The sequence below is a fragment of the Eleutherodactylus coqui genome, unplaced genomic scaffold (assembly GCF_035609145.1).
Source record: "Eleutherodactylus coqui strain aEleCoq1 unplaced genomic scaffold, aEleCoq1.hap1 HAP1_SCAFFOLD_30, whole genome shotgun sequence".
Classification (NCBI taxonomy): Eukaryota; Metazoa; Chordata; class Amphibia; order Anura; family Eleutherodactylidae; genus Eleutherodactylus; species Eleutherodactylus coqui.
The window spans coordinates 1,543,414-1,560,234 of NW_027102247.1; the positions used below are offsets into that span (position 1 = coordinate 1,543,414).

Here is a 16,821-nt window from a genome sequence, read left to right on the forward strand (position 1 = left end):
TGGGAAGGAATGGGGGGGTCGCGGTGCGACACATAGACCTAGAGTCTGGCAGGGGGAATTATTGGAGACAAGATGGGGTGCATTTAAATGAGATAGGTTTGGACTTGTGGTTAGAGGCAGTTCAGGAGGGAGTGGAGCGCGCCTTGTTGTTGTGGAGGGCGGCGCAGGCTTGAGGTTTCAAGCCATGCTGGCTGTGGCGGTTAGGGAGGGGTCCTTGGAGTCAATATAAGAGGGGGTAAGGGGGGAGGCAGGGGTTAGTAGAGTTACCTCCTCCCCCCTCTGGTTAGTTTTAAATTGTAGGTGGGTCTGTCGCCTCTTGTTTGGCAGGGGGTTACCTGCTAAAGTTGTGGTTGTTAATAGCCGGGGTATGGCTAGATAGCCTCGGGGTCGGGAGGTTGGTGACTCGAGGTAAATGGCGAGTCTCCTGAGTCAGGTGATTGGAGACGGGAGGCGTAGTTTGGAAGATAGGGTTTCCCGAGTCAGGATTTTTAGGAGACGGGAGACAGTTACACCTATCTTCCTTGTTTTTTGGGTGAGGCGACAGATAATTTTGTGGGGAACTCCAAGGATCTCTCCATAGTAGTTAGGATAAGGGTTAAAAAAGTGTTATTCAGGATTTATTGTTGTATGTTATAATAAAATTGGCTGCTGTGGCCAAATTTAATCCAAAAAGAAGTTGTCGGTGTTTATTTTAGATAAGCTAGGTTAAAAGGGGTAATGGGGGGGTAAGTGGTCACAGCGACGACTCCGTTGTACCTAGTCATGCCCCAAAGTTACTGTAAGATTCTATTGCTTTACTGGTTTTTGCTTTTTTTGGTGTTTTTTATCTTTCATCCCAGTGCTACAAAGACCGAGGACAGAAAGCTCTGGCACTGAAATACTGTGATGAGGCTTCAGCCATGCCACTGGTTACTAAAGAGGTGAGGACTGTCAGTAGTAACGTGGTAACACAATTCAACTGTTATTTCAGCCATTGATTTACTGACCTACTCCACTGCTTACTGTATTGATTCTCTAGAATAGAGCCTCCATAGCCGCCTGTTCCCCATCTTCTATTCTAGAAGCTAGAAGTGGTACAACGGGGTACTAGAGTCCCCTTGCCTGTCCTTATCTTATCTTTTATCCAAGCTACAAGGCGTACAACAGGGTACTAGAGCCTCCATTCCCATCTGTATAACCTCTTGTATCCAAGCTAGAAGTGGTACAACAGGATACCAGAGCCTCCTTGCCCACATGTTTGAATTCTGAAGGCACCCATTGAAACAAATATGTTTGTGTGAAGCGGCCCTTACTGTACTTTTGTTAGCATGAATCAAGCACATTTGCAAGCGCAAAAAAACACGCAACCATGCTGCCATTTATTGAAATGGGCAATTAGTGTAATTAGAATAATACATGTTCTTCCCCTGCAGAAATGCACGAGAAAATAAGGGGGAATGCTTTTTTTTTGGACAAAATGCGCATGCAAAATACACTTATGTGAAGGAACTCGCTGCAATCAGCGGGTTCTACTGACGTGTATTTAGCATGTATATTTTTCATGCGTAATATGCTACGCAAATACATCTGTGTGAATCTGTCCGAAGAGCCCACGGTGGTATGCGTAAAACGCTGCGTCTCTGCGGTGAGAACACAATCGTGGACATGAGCCCTAAGGCTGGAGCTCTATGGAGTCTTTCGCCATGACATGGGTCATGTGACCAAAGATCGCTGTGCAGCCCTGTGAACTTGCATACTCAAATATATCAATGGGGTCGCGCAAGTTCCCACAACCTATAGAGTGCTAAAACCTCACCGAGGTTGGATTTTTGCAATATATTGGTCGCAGCTACTTGTGAGTTGTATCGCAACTACATTGTCTTCAGTAAGGCCAGCTGCACACGACCGCTTCACATTCCGAATGCGGGATACCACAGCGGAACCTGGCCGTTACCCCAGCGTTCCTGCAGAATCTGTAATGCAGATGACCGCGAGTGTGAAGGAAGTAGCAGTAGTATGTATCTTTCAATGCATGTGATTTGCTGCAGATCCTCCGTGTGGACGATGACTGCGGATTGAACAATAGGAAACCGGTGGTGTGAAGCCGGCCCGAGAGTGTGAGGTCGCAGGGCTATACAGCGATCTTGGTCACGTAGCACTAGTCTCATTGCATGACTACGACTCTGCCGTTCATGGGAGCTCAGTGCTTGACATGACAACTCCCTGCTGTTGGCGCGACCACCAGTCACCCTTAAAAGTAAACAGAAAGTTAAAAAATGGTAAAATGTAATCTTCGCTCATATTCGTGAGGGGAGATGCAATTACATACCTAAGGCCCCCGGATTTACCCTTGGACCTCACCTCAGCTTCTGCGCACGCGCCCGTCGTCAATGTTGGCCGATGCAAGAGCCGCAGATTGCCTGAGTAATTTAAGATATCCCTGCTCCTGGCTACCAAACATAGCCGAGAGCCTGGAGATTTCATGGTGGGCCGCAGTACGTGGTCCCCAGTCACGTGATTGCCATTAGCCAATGGATAACGGCGATCATGTAAAAGTAAGAGTTACAGCTTCACCTCCTGTCACGAATCCAATCCGTAAGGGAAGGTGAAAATATTTCCCTAAGGCCTCCGGCGATGTCCCCCGACGGGATCCTTATCCTCGGTTGGATAACGGCGATCATGTAAAAGTTAAGAAAAAGTTGAAGTTTAATCTCCCCTCTTTGATCGGTGAGAGGAGATGAAACTTCTTACCGGAGGCCTCCGTATTTGAACCTCGATGTGATCCTCCTCCGTGGACCTTCTCCGGCTTCTGCGCATGAACCTGCCTTAAAATGGATATGCGCTGTGGATTGGTCGCTATTTGTTGTATAGTGGTCTACTGGGTGGCGTATTCTTTATGGAGGCGTTGGAAGGCGTAGTTGTTTGTTAAAAGTTCCTTTAGAAGCTCATTGATGTTGAGTGGTCCTGTTATGTGTTGCTGAGGAGCCTCATGTGGCGGGTGGAGTTAGAACATAGAGTCCTGCTATTCCATCTTGAGTGCCTTAGGTAGCGCTCCTGTAGAGTTTTGAAGATTTGTTAAGTGTGGCTTTGCCTGATAAGAGTCCTTTCTTTTTTTAGAACTATCAGTATTTGCTGAGAAGAAAGTGTTTGGGATTGAGGAGTCCGCTGGGTCGCACCGGGAATTTGATATTTGCGTCTGCGAGGCGCGCGATGTATTGCTTCCTTGGGTGTTGCGGGGGCTGGGACTTGCTTCCAGGCTATTTTGTAATGCTGAGGAGGCTATATAGTGTTTTTCTGTCAGTACCCTTTGGCACAGGGTCTGTCTTTGTGGGTTGCTGACAGTTTCTATATAGCAGTCTGGCTATGCAGATATTCCTCCACAGATCACTTGGCAGTAAGGTGGGGAGGTATTCTCCTTGTAGTTAACTGTGGGTCCCTCTTCTCAACACACTTAGGCCTCATGTCCACGGGGAAAATCAGATCCGCTGCAGATTCTCCATGTAGAATCTGCAGCGGGTCCCTCCTGCCCCGCGGACATGAGCGCTGAAAATGGGAATAAATGAGAATAAACTCACCTCCCATCCGCTCCGTTTCTTCTCTTCGCGGCGGCGTCATCTTCTCTCGTCGCGGCCGGATCTTCATTCTTCGGCTCGGCGGATGTGCATGATGACGTCGGTGACGTGCCTCGCGCATGCGCCGGGCCGAAGCAAAATGATCCGGCCGCGACTGAGAGAAGATGGCGCGGCGCCGAAGAGAAGAACCGGAGCGTGTAAGTAAAATATGATTTTTGTGTCCCGCGGATCCGGACGGCTTCCATAGGCTTCAATAGAAGCCCGCGGGAGCCGTCCCCGCGGGAGACCCGCATGAAAATGGAGCATGGTCCAGATTTTTTTCATGCTCCATTTTTTTTAAAATCACTTTTATTGACGATCCGCGGGTATTTATCTACCCGCGGGTGGTCAATGCATCCCTATGGGGTGCGGATCCGCGCACGGGAGAAGAGTTAAAATCCGCTGCGGATTTTAATTCTTATTTTCCCCGTGGACATGAGGCCTTAGGCCTCCTTCCCACGAACGGATTTACGCCGCGTAAATCCGTGGCAAAAATCCGCTGCGTTGCCCCATGCTATTAGGTTCTATTGAACCTAATAGCACAATGCACACGATGCGTAATTCCACCGCGGAATTACGCACCGTGAAATCTCCCGTTGTCACCCGCAGCATGTTCTATTTGCTGCGGGTGTACGCGCTGACGGCTTCCGTTCACGCTATCTCCCGCTGCAACCAGCGGAAGATAGCGTGAAAAAACGCTTCCCCGCCTACCGCCGCGCGTCATATGACGCGGCCGGCGCGTCACGTGACACGGCCGGCCGCGTCATGTGACGCGGTGGGCGTGTCACATGACGCGACGGCGGTGTGCAGGGAAGTGTCTTCACGCGATCTTCCGCTGGTAAGTATGGGGTCTCTGGGGGGCGCCGTGACGGGCTTCACTGCGTAATATTACGCGGCGGAGCCCGTCACGCTCGTGGGAAGGAGGCCTTAGGGGCCTCGTTGCTCTTTCTAATGGGCAAGGATTGGCTTTGTTTAGTGCTTTGAGAAAGGGATGAGAAGAGGTTCAGGTCCTGGTTATCTCTGTTTTGGCCACTAGATGGTGCTGTGGTGCATTGATATTTGAATTGCACTACACTTTAATGGAGCCTGCTGTCGGTCTGAGAGCTCCGGGGAGAGGACCTCCGTTCCCCCGCTGCACGTCAGAAATAGTGAGTACTGCTTTAAACTTTGCCTGGTGTTGATGTGCTGGGAGGATCACAGTATCCTCTCTTTTTTACTTTTCTGCTCTGGTCTGGCTAGTATGCCAAGCAGCCTGCTCGACTCAGGGGGGAGGGGGGGCGAGATGGCCGCTGCCTCACAGGGAGCTAGAGACTAGGTGCAGATCTTCCGGTGTGCCCGCCCGTGCTGATTGTCGGCTCTGGGGAGCAGGAGGGGGAAAACCACCAGCGTGGGGATTAGTCCAGCGGGGGATCACCCTGATGATTGTATGTGCCGCCGAGTTGCAGGTTGGTGGCCACGGCGGTATATTCAGAGGGAGGGAGCCGCGGCTGTGTATTTGCAAGGCGCTGCGGTGAGAGCGCGGGCACTGAGGGTGACAGAGCCTCCCCTCCAAGTCGGCAGGGGTTACCTTGTGCCATAGTCCTCTGCTTGGCGCTCCGTGAGCGGTCCTCGCCGGGTGTTTCTGAGCGCGGTACTTGTCGGGTTAGGGCGCGGGCCGCTGTGCAGGGCCGCGGCTCTTCGGCTTCTTTTTGGCGGCTGGAGATCACCAGGTGAGCCTTGTCCGGGCCGGTTGTGGGTTCTGGTGGGTCCCCAGGTGCTGTGCTCTTGTCTGCCTCTGTTTGGGTCACTGATTTGACCCAGAAAAGGGCTGAAAAGGGAGATTCTGTGGAGGAGCAAAACAGCGTGCGACCTCTCTCCTTGCTTGCTAAGCCACGCCCCGGGCCATAGTGTTTTTACGTCCTCCCGAAGTGGGCTTTATTCTCTGAGGAAGTAAAAACATGTGTCCTGCAGAGAATAAAGCCCCTCGGGCTCTGGACGTGACAGCTCCATGCTGTCGGTGTCCGCAGCATGGAGCTGTCATCCCGGGCTGTTCGGACCCCCCCACCCCCGACATTGCGATCGGCGCTATGCAATGGATATGGATGCATTAGACACCTGCAGGTAGTAAAATACCTGCGGATGTCATTTTTACCTGCAGGCGCGGGTCCCGCGTGCAGGAAAAAATCCGGACATGCTCCATTCAGGCGCGGGTCTCCCGCGGGGACGGCTCACCCTGGTTGAGAAGGCGTTGGGCGGGGCTATGCAAAGGTCTTCCGGCTCCCTCAGTGCATTGTGGGTGTGCCCGGAGTGCTGGCTGAGCGTGTTGCATCTGATACGTCCCCTATCTGGGGATCATATATTAAATGGATTTTTAGAACAGGGAGCTGGAAAAAGTGCTTGCTCTGTCCACTCCGCACATTGACCTGGTATTGCAGTACCTCCAGTACTGGTGCACCCCCTTTCCTACAGCAGTTTCCAAAAGCAGGAAAAAAAACTGATGAGCAAGAGGTGCAGCGCAGCTGCGGCTGCTAACAACCAAGCACTTAGATTTAGGCCTCATGTCCACGTGATACATGGCGGAAGTATCGCATGATACTTGTGCGATGGCTCGTGTTTTTGCGTGATGTCCTGTAGTTTTTATTTGTACCATTTTGGAGTTTATAAGACTTTATCGCTGTTTATTATAACTTTTTTTGGAGATAGGAATCGGTTACGTGCACACTTCCCATAGACTTGTACAGGGACCCTTGGTGCGCAAATGTGCACAAAAATAGAGCATGGTGAGGTTTTGCACGCATGCGAAATGTGTGAGTAAAGAGAATTCTGAAGGCATCCATTGAAACAAATATGTTTGTGTGAAGCGGCCCTTACTGTACTTTTGTTAGCACGAATCAAGCACATTTGCAAGCGCAAAAAAACACGCAACCATGCCGCCATTTATTGAAATGGGCTCTCTTGGAGCGTTAAGGATATGGGGGCGTGGTCAGACCATGATATTGTTCCAATATCCGCCTGTAAAACCCCCTCGAGGCCTGCCCGCGGCAGAAGGAACATATCTATCCTAGAATAAGATGCATGTGGCGCGGAGAGAAACGTGTAGTCCCTCTACGATCCATGCATGCACCTCCACACGTCGTATAATTCTTCTGAGTGTATGATTGGGACAATGGGTGACATGCCCCTGCCGCTCGCGGTGGAGTCCAAGGTAGGGTCCACCACTGAGTTTAGATCTCCTCCGATCACCAAATTCCCCTCTCGAATTTTAGCCACTTCGGAAAGAACATGTTTGAAGAATTTGGCCTGCCTTTTAAATGGGAAGTAGACATTTACTAGAGTGTAGGTGGTGGCGTTAATTACGCAGACTAATATTAGAAATCGCCCGCCTGGGTCCACGTATACGTTTTTTTGGGAAAATGTAACGTTCCGGCTAATGGCTATCATTACGCCTTTCTTTTTTTTCCCTTCATTTGATGCCAGGAAAATGTTTGGAAATTTAGGGTGGTTGCAGGGGGGGTGTTTATCTCTCAGGAAGTGTGTCTCTTGGGCGAGGAAGATGTCTGAGTGGGACTTAAGAGCCTGTCTCCAAAGCATGCTACGTTTATAGGGGCTGTTCAGGCCTTTTACATTTAGGGATGTGATGCTATATTTGACATAAGGAAAAAAAACATCATTAACAGTTAACAAAATCAAAATATTGTTCATCCAGCGCCTATCTGCACTGGATGAATGAACCTTAGGTAGGGGTGGCATTTTAAACCATCCACTTTAGGCTCCGTAAAGGAGAAAGAGGCCCTAGGGCTTCGGCAGACGAGTGTACACGCCAAGACTATTGTCGCAGTGGAGCGTATTTGTGCATAAACAAGGTTTACAGTAATCGGGTTGCGCTTGAAATGCCAGTTCACACGCGCGTTCACCCCTTTCCGTGGCATACAGTGGCGATGGTCATCTTCTCCCTGCGACGGCCGCCGGGTCACAACCCTTTCCTGTCATTTTTGTATATAAAACGCAGAAAGATGAGGTGAGAAACACCCTTAGGGTCAGGGGCGTACCTAAAGGCTCAAGGGCCCGGGTGCAAAAGTTCAGCTCAGGGCCCCCCCTTACCTTTCTCACCGCGTACCCATACCTAAATCATGCTGCATACAGCTGCAAAACGAATTTCCATACATGAATTAGCCCTATTAACGCGTTTCCTGCACTAGATGAAAATCACACACACACACCGCTTTTTATTGCGGTATACTGCTTCCATTGATTTGAATGCGATTACTCAGACGTGAGCTCGGAAGCGGTGATTTTTAAGCGCTATCTGTCCTGTATTTGCGTTTTCTAACGCACCTCCCCACCCATCACAATTGTAGGGTGCATTAAAACCGCTTTACCATGCGTTCAAAAGTGCTGCTAAAAATTGAGGTAAAAAACCCACGATTTTAAGCTGTGTTTTCTGAATGCACGTCTTAGAGCAGCCCTAGGCCCCGTGCACACGGGCGGAAATTCCGCTGCCGGATTTCCCGCAGAATTTCCACCCATGGAAGCTGCTATAGGATTGCGTTAGAAAACGCAATCCTAGGCAGACGGCCGCGGTTTGTCCGCGCGAAATCACACGTGGAAAACAAACCGCGGCATGCTCTATTTCTGTGCAGGGATCGCAGAGCCCCACACAGAAACGTCACTCCCCGGCCGCTGGCACCGGTCTGCGCATTTAGGACGGCAACTCCCACAGCCTAGAAGTTTGTATGATCTAGAGCACAGGTGTCAAACAATGCCCGCAGGCCGAATCCGGCCCGCCGCCTATGCAGTAAGTTCCCTCACTCCTCCGTGCTGCTGTCAGTAGGCAGTCTGCTCTCGGCTTGTTCTGTCTAATGCAGACAGTAATAGAGAAGTGCCGATAGCAGACTGACAACGGCCGCGGAGGAGGGAAGGGGAGTGCAGAGAACATGATCTCTGCAGCAAGGAGAGCATCGCTGAGGAGGAGCAGCTGCAGGGTGAGAGCCTTGTGTGTGTGTGTGTGTGTGTGTATATATGTGTGTGTGGTTTCTGCGAGTGGATTACGCAATTCCGACCCGCTAATTGGGGGGAATTGTGTAATCCAATGCATGCGATTGATCCGTGGATTACCGTTGATCAAGCGCATGCAGAACCCGTAATTCCTCTCCGGTCATGTGTGACCGGCCTAATGTTAGTTCGCTACTTTATCATGTGACCGGGGACCGCTCAACGAGGCCCCCGGTCACTGCTCCAAGCACGCAGCAACCATTGGTCGCTGGGAGCAAGGAGATTTAAAATTTCCTGGGCTCCCCAGCTCCTGCGAATGTGTCCGGCATTTTGCCGGCGGGCGCATACCCAGGAGCTGGCAGGATCCATGGAGGATAATCGCATCTGGATTCAAATGCGGAAGCCTCCGAGAAGATGTTTCATCTCCTCTCACCGATCGCTTCGGTGAGGGGAGATGAAACTGCCACTTTTTAAAGAACTTTTACGTGATCGCCATTATGCATTGGATAACGGTGATCACGTGACCAGTAACCGTATACCGCGGCTCCCCGTGACATCTCCAGGCTCTTGGCGACCTTTGGTAGCCAGCAGCAGGGAGATGTTACATTTATTGGGCAATCTTTCACTTTTGCGCAGAAGCTGGGGTAAGGTCCACGGATCAACATCCCACCAGGGAACAAATCCGGGACCTTGGGTACGTAATTTCATCCCCCTTACGGATACGATCCGTAAGGGGAGATGAAACTTTAACTTTTTAAACTTTTAACTTTTTTTTTTTTTTACTTTTTAACTTTATATGATCACCGTTATCCCAGTCATATCTCCCTGCACTCGGCTATCTGTGACAGCCGGGTGCAGGGAGATTTTGAATTTGCCGGGCTCGCCGGCTTCTGCGCATGCGCGCCACATTATTTAGATCCCACATTTTCAGAAATTAATGCAATTTAGATTAAAAAAAAAAAAAAAGTGTTCGGGTAATGTGCTATTCTAAAATTTTTTCCCCCAAAATCATTTTCATGTGCACTGACACCCCAAAATGGATACCCCTGTTTGTATTGTTTTCAGAAATGTACCCATTGTGGCCCTAATGTTATGTTAGTATGCACAAATAGGACCCAAAATGTAATCAGTACTATGTGGCTTTCTGAACAGACTGTTATGATCGTGTGGGCAGATTTAGCAGACTGCCAACACCATCGTGACCAAAGGACTAGTAGTCTAGTAGTATACATGCACACAGGAAATTCACATGGAATCCATGCCACTGACCCTGTGCTAAAAGGGGGGGGGGGGGGGTCGACAGTGGCCCAACCTAAGCGTAGACATCGCCCAAATAAGAGGGCGGCCCAGCGGTCTTCGGAACTGGGCCATAGCTGATCCTAGGAGCCACAGAACAGGACACACGCATGGCATATAACAGAGACGGAACAGAATACACAGAGATAGAAAACACTGCATACAGAAGCCAAAAATGCAACCACTACTAACAGATAGGCTGATTATAAAGAACAGGTATTACTTGACATTTTAGACAAAACGTGAAGCTAGCGGGCGAACTTCTAAGCTCCTGGTTATACCGCTATTCCCTACACTAACCATGAGTCCAGGAGACCCGGACAATGATCACACAGGAGATCTCTAATAAATCTCTAAACCGCTATAAGCTACATACTGTCCCTGCTTTTCTTCACCACAACTTTAATAGATCCAGACATCTCATTTGGACAATTAGTATGTTTTTCCGAAGCTTTGTTAGCTGTGTGCTAATTTGGTACAGTATTGTGATGGCACCTGTACGTTTGCAAGAAAATAAATAAAAGCTATTAGTGTATCCAAAAATGCCAAATAAAAAATAAAAATTCAAAAATTTTATGTAATCTGTTATCCGGCCTATAAGATGAAATTTTAACACAGCAAATTATTGTCCAAATTCGACGTACGTGTACACACGCGTACGTACATACACACGCGTACGTACGTACATACATACACGCACGTACATACATAAACGCATGTACGTACATACATGTACATACGTACATACATAGACGCACGTACATACACGCACGTACATACATACATACATACTCGCACGTACATACATACACGCACGTACGTACATACATACACGTACGTACATACATACATACATACATGCACGTACGTACATACATACATGCACGCACGTACATACATTGTGCATTTCGATCGCACAAACAAAATACGCAGCATACTATATTTTCTCGCACATTCTCATAGGGAAAGAACGCATATTATACTAATTGTCTATTTCACTAGCTGAGATAATCGTTGCGTGTTATTTCTTTGTCTGTGCAAATATGCGTAAGCTCGTCGGAATCCAGCCTAAATGTAAAAATATATCTTTATAAGGCCATTTTCACACTGTTTTTCCTCTCACTACGGTTCCATGTGTTTTTGGCGCTGCACTCCCATGTGTATCCAACATGTCCAACATGTCGGGGCTTCCTCTATATCAGTGATGGCGAACCTTTTAGAGACTGGGTACCCAAACTGCAACACAAAAGCCACTTATTTATCGCAAAGTGCCAACGTGTCAGGGGCGGGGCTGATCAGGACGTATGATTTTACCCCGTCGTTCTAAAAAGGACAGGGCCTCTTTAACCCTCTGCAATCCAATTTTGGATTCGGGGTTGCCTAGGGGCTTTTCTTTTTCTGCCTTATACTATGGCGCCTTCTGCTGGCTAAAGTTAGGGCTCCTTCCCACGGAGGGATTTCCGCTGCGTAATACGCTGTGTAAGTCCGCTGCATTGCCCGCAGCTATTAGGTTCTATTGAACCTAATAGCTCAATGCTCACGGTGCGGAATTCCATCGCGGAATTCCGCACTGTGAAATCACCCGACCTCACCCGCGGTATGCTTTATTTGCCGCGGGTGTACGCGTGGCCGGCCTCCATTCTAGTCAATGGAAGCCATCCGTCACGCTATCTTCCGCTGTAGCACAGCGGAAGATAGAGTAAAAACCGCTTCCTCGCCCACCGCCAGCCGCGTCATATGACCCAGTAGATTTTGGTAGGCCGCTGTCTCCCCCTTGTGTGCTGCATTAAAAATGCACTCAGCTAAAAATAAAAAAAGGTCCAGTTCTGTGGCTTCTCGGAGGAGATAGGGGTTCCCCCACCTCCCGTCTCCAAGCTGCAGTGGAGACTGACTAACATGGCTGCCGGTATTTATACTTCTAAATTGATGACATCACAATGCAGTGACATCAGCCTGCCAGACACCTGGCTCATTTGCATACAGTGTGTTGCAATAATAAAGTAATACAGTAACAAATATAAGTAAGGTAAAGGTATTGGGGCACAATCATTTGGCATAGTTTTGGCGCAGAGATTAGCGGTAGCTTGTGTGCTTGTCAAGAATCTGGCACTAGTTTTTGCTTAATGTTAAATATTCTTTAGGACTCCTTCACACGGGCGCAGCAATCTACAGCCGCAGTGAGGCTGAAAAAAACAAAAAAAACGCGTAATCATGCTATACTTCCGCCATGTATCACGTGATGCATGGCTTCAATTGACTGCAATGGACGCCGGCTGCGCGTTTTCCCGTGGCAATTAGAACATGGCACGATTTCTTTCATGCTGTGTGAACATTTAAAGGCAGTAAGCTATTATTAGGTTCATGAAACGCGGCAGAAATCCATCCGTGGGCATTAGCCCTAAGTCAGTAGATCATGCCTTGACTCCTCTTTTAGGTCCATTGACTGACTTGCCAAAATATATATTCACCTCAATTCACAGCGCATCTATGCTACAAAATCAGCGTGTATACCAGAACTATCCCCCAAACTATAAAGCTAACGTCACACGGACGAGTGCGATATCGGGCCGTGAATCACTCCCTCGCCAACATGCAATTTCCCCGCGGATGTGAGGCATTTTTATCTCAAAACCGCCTCGCATCACTTCGGGTAAGTAGCCGTGCCGGAGGATAGCTAGGAAAGCTGCAAAACGAATTTCCATACATGAATTAGCCCTATTAACGCGTTTCCTGCGCTAGATGAGAATCACACACACACACCGCTTTTTATTGCGGTATACTGTTTCTATTGATTTGAATGCGATTACTCAGACGTGAGCTCGGAAGCGGTGATTTTTAAGCGCTATCTGTCCTGTATTTGCGTTTTCTAACGCACCTCCCCACCCATCACAATTGTGGGGTGCATTAAAACCGCTTTACCATGCGTTCAAAAGTGCTGCTCAAAATTGAGGTAAAAAACCCACGATTTTAAGCTGTGTTTTCTGAACGCACGTCTTAGAGCAGCCTTAGGCCCCGTGCACACGGGCGGAAATTCCGCTGCCGGATTTCCTGCAGAATTTCCACCCATGGAAGCAGAAAAGAGAACGCAGCAGGTTCTATTTTACCGCGGATATCCGCAGCATAGAGCCTATTGTGCTCCGTGGTCGCGGATATACCCGCAGCCTATACGCAACTATATTGTAAAGAGAATTCTGAAGGCACCCATTGAAACAAATATGTTTGTGTGAAGCGGCCCTTACTGTACTTTTGTTAGCATGAATCAAGCACATTTGCAAGCGCAAAAAAACACGCAACCATGCCGCCATTTATTGAAATAGGCACTTAGTGTAATTAGAATAATACATGTTCTTCCCCTGCAGAAATGCACGAGAAAATAAAGGGGACTGCTTTTTTTTTGGACAAAATGCGCATGCAAAATACACTTATGTGAAGGAACTCGCTGCAATCAGCGGGTTCTACTGACGTGTATTTAGCATGTATATTTTTCATGTGTAATATGCTACGCAAATACATCTGTGTGAATCTGGCCGAAGAGCCCACGGTGGTATGCGTAAAACGCTGCCTCTCTGCGGTGAGAACACAATCGTGGACATGAGCCCTAAGGCTGGAGCTCTATGGAGTCTTTCGCCATGACATGGGTCATGTGACCAAAGATCGCTGTGCAGCCCTGTGAACTTGCATTCTCAAATATATCAATGGGGTCGCGCAAGTTCCCACAACCTATAGAGTGCTAAAACCTCACCGAGGTTGGATTTTTGCAATATATTGGTCGCAGCTACTTGTGAGTTGTATCGCAACTACATTGTCTTCAGTAAGGCCAGCTGCACACGACCGCTTCACATTCCGAATGCGGGATACCACAGCGGAATCTGGCCGTTACCCCAGCCGGCGACCCTGCGTTCCTGCAGATTCTGTAATGCAGATGACCGCGAGTGTGAAGGAAGTAGCAGTAGTATGTATCTTTCAATGCATGTGATTTGCTGCAGATCCTCCGTGTGGACGACGACTGCGGATTGAACAATAGGAAACCGGTGGTGTGAAGCCAGCCCGAGAGTGTGAGGTCGCAGGGCTATACAGCGATCTTGGTCACGTAGCACTAGTCTCATTGCATGACTACGACTCCGCCGTTCATGGGAACTCAGTGCTTGACATGACAACTCCCTGCTGTTGGCGCGACCACCAGTCACCCTTAAAAGTCAACAGAAAGTTAAAAAATGGTAAAATGTAATCTTCGCTCATATTCGTGAGGGGAGATGCATTTACATACCTAAGGCCCCCGGATTTACCCTTGGACCTCACCTCAGCTTCTGCGCACACGCCTGTCGTCAACGTTGGCCGATGCAAGAGCCGCAGATTGCCTGAGTAATTTAAGATATCCCTGCTCCTGGCTACCAAACATAGCTGAGAGCCTGGAGATTTCATGGTGGGCCGCAGTACGTGGTCCCCAGTCACGTGATTGCCATTAGCCAATGGATAACGGCGATCATGTAAAAGTAAAAGAGTTACAGCTTCACCTCCTGTCACGAATCCAATCCGTAAGGGAAGGTGAAAATATTTTCCTAAGGCCTCCGGCGATGTCCCCCGACGGGATCCTTATCCTCGGTTGGATAACGGCGATCATGTAAAAGTTAAGAAAAAGTTGAAGTTTAATCTCCCCTCTTTGATCGGTGAGAGGAGATGAAACTTCTTACCGGAGGCCTCCGTATTTGAACCTCGATGTGATCCTCCTCCGTGGACCTTCTCCGGCTTCTGCGCATGAACCTGCCTTAAAATGCCAGACACATGCGCAGCAGCTAGGGAGCCCGGTAAATTTTAAATCTCTGTGCTCCCGGCTAACAAAGGTCACCAAGAGCCTGGAGCAGTGATCGGTGGTCTCGTTGAGCTGTCCCTGGTCACGTGATAAAAAGGTAGCGATCTACCGAAGGCCGGTCTCACACGACTGATATAGAGGAAGCCCCGACATGTTGGATACACATGGGAGTGCAGCGCCAAAAACACATGGAACCGTAGTGAGAGGAAAAACAGGGTGAAAATGGCCTTATAAAGATATATTTTTACATTTAGGCTGGATTCCGACGAGCTTACGCATATTTGCACAGACAAAGAAATAACACGCAACGATTATCTCAGCTAGTGAAATAGACAATTAGTATAATATGCGTTCTTTCCCTATGAGAATGTGCGAGAAAATATAGTATGCTGCGTATTTTTTTGTGTGATCGAAATGCACAATGTATGTACGTACGTGCGTGTATGTATGTAAGTACGTGCGTGTATGTATGTACGTACGTGCGTGCATGTATGTACGTACGTGCATGCATGTATGTATGTATGTATGTACGTGCGTGTTTGTATGTACGTACGTGCGTGTATGTATGTACGTGCGTGTATGTATGTATGTACGTGCATGCGTGTATGTACGTGCGTGTATGTATGTACGTATGTACGTACATGCGTTTATGTATGTACGTGCGTGTATGTATGTACGCGTACGTACGTGTATGTATGTACGTACGTACGCGTGTGTATGTACGTACGCGTGTGTACACGTACGTCGAATTTGGACAATAATTTGCTGTGTTAAAATTTCATCTTATAGGCCGGATAACAGATTACATAAAATTTTTGAATTTTTATTTTTTATTTGGCATTTTTGGATACACTAATAGCTTTTATTTATTTTCTTGCAAACGTACAGGTGCCATCACAATACTGTACCAAATTAGCACACAGCTAACAAAGCTTCGGAAAAACATACTAATTGTCCAAATGAGATGTCTGGATCTATTAAAGTTGTGGTGAAGAAAAGCAGGGACAGTAAGGGAGGCAGGAAACGGGGCCCGCAGGGCCGTAGGTGAAGGCGATCATGACGGGGTTAACGGGGAGGAAAGGGTTAATATTTTAAATGAAAATAAGGTGAGGTGGAGGTTAAAAGGGAGGGGGTGTAATGAGGGGGAGCAAAGGTTTATGGGATAGAAAGAGCGGGAAGAAAAGGGGGAGGAGTCATTCCGGGAGCAGCAGAGGAAGAAGAAGGACCTGGAACCTGGACGGGGAGAAGAGTGAAGACCGAAGAAAAAAAGACAGCAGGATAAGAATTTAAGCGTGGCAGCTGAGGAGGATCGGGAGGACCTGAAGCAGAGGACGATCGGGTGAAGACAGAAGAAATTAGAAGACCTACCTGAAGACCGGAGCAGGAAGACCGCTGGTGAGAAGATCGGAGCAAGAAGACCGCTGGTGAGAAGACCAGAGCAGGAAGACCGCTGGTGAGGAGATCGGAGCAAGAAGACAGTTAGTGAGAAGACCGGAGCAGGAAGATCGCTGTTCAGAAGACCGGAGCACAAAACACCGTTGGTGACAGGACCTGAGCAGGAAGATTGCCCCCGGTGGAGATCGGAGGTACTGCAGTTCAAGAAGAGCCTGAAGAGATGGAAGCGCTGATGGAGAGGATCCGGGCAGCGGCAGCTGAGCGAGGAATCGGGTGGCTCGAAAGACTGGCAAGTGAGGGAGAGGGGGGAGCGGCGGCAGTTCCAGAGAGGGAGAGGAGGCCGCGTCGGGCGCGTGCGCCGGAGAGGCTTAGCCCCGAGCACGCGCCTGTGCGCCGGCGCCGCACAGGGAGCCCATCTGTGGAACCTCCAGCCGGGCCAGCCCCCGCAGCGGCAGGGGGGGGGGCCAGGGCTGGGAGGAATCCTAATCGGCGGCGTGGTGCTGCGTGCAGCGCAGGTACCCGGGCTGCGAGGGGGCCGGGACCTGCGACTGCACAGTCGGCTCCAGGAGCAGTTAGAGGGGGGGGGGCGCTCCAGCGGTGAGGGTAGCAGAGAGGAGCGCCCTTGTCCCAGTTCGGCGAGAGGATCCGTGTCAGGACAGAGCAGAGGGTCCAGAGCTGCTGGAGGGGAGCAGTGTGGACCCAGCGGGAGGGTTAGCCGGGGGACCAGGGGAGGGGAGCTGGAGCAGGTGTTCGGCGGAA

General features: G+C 49.2%; 1 pseudogene; it reads left to right on the forward strand.

Annotated features, from left to right (window-relative positions):
* Positions 1-5,901: 5,901 nt before the first annotated feature.
* LOC136601126 (U2 spliceosomal RNA) lies at positions 5,902-6,029 on the forward strand (annotated as a pseudogene).
* The last annotated feature ends 10,792 nt before the right edge of the window (positions 6,030-16,821 follow it).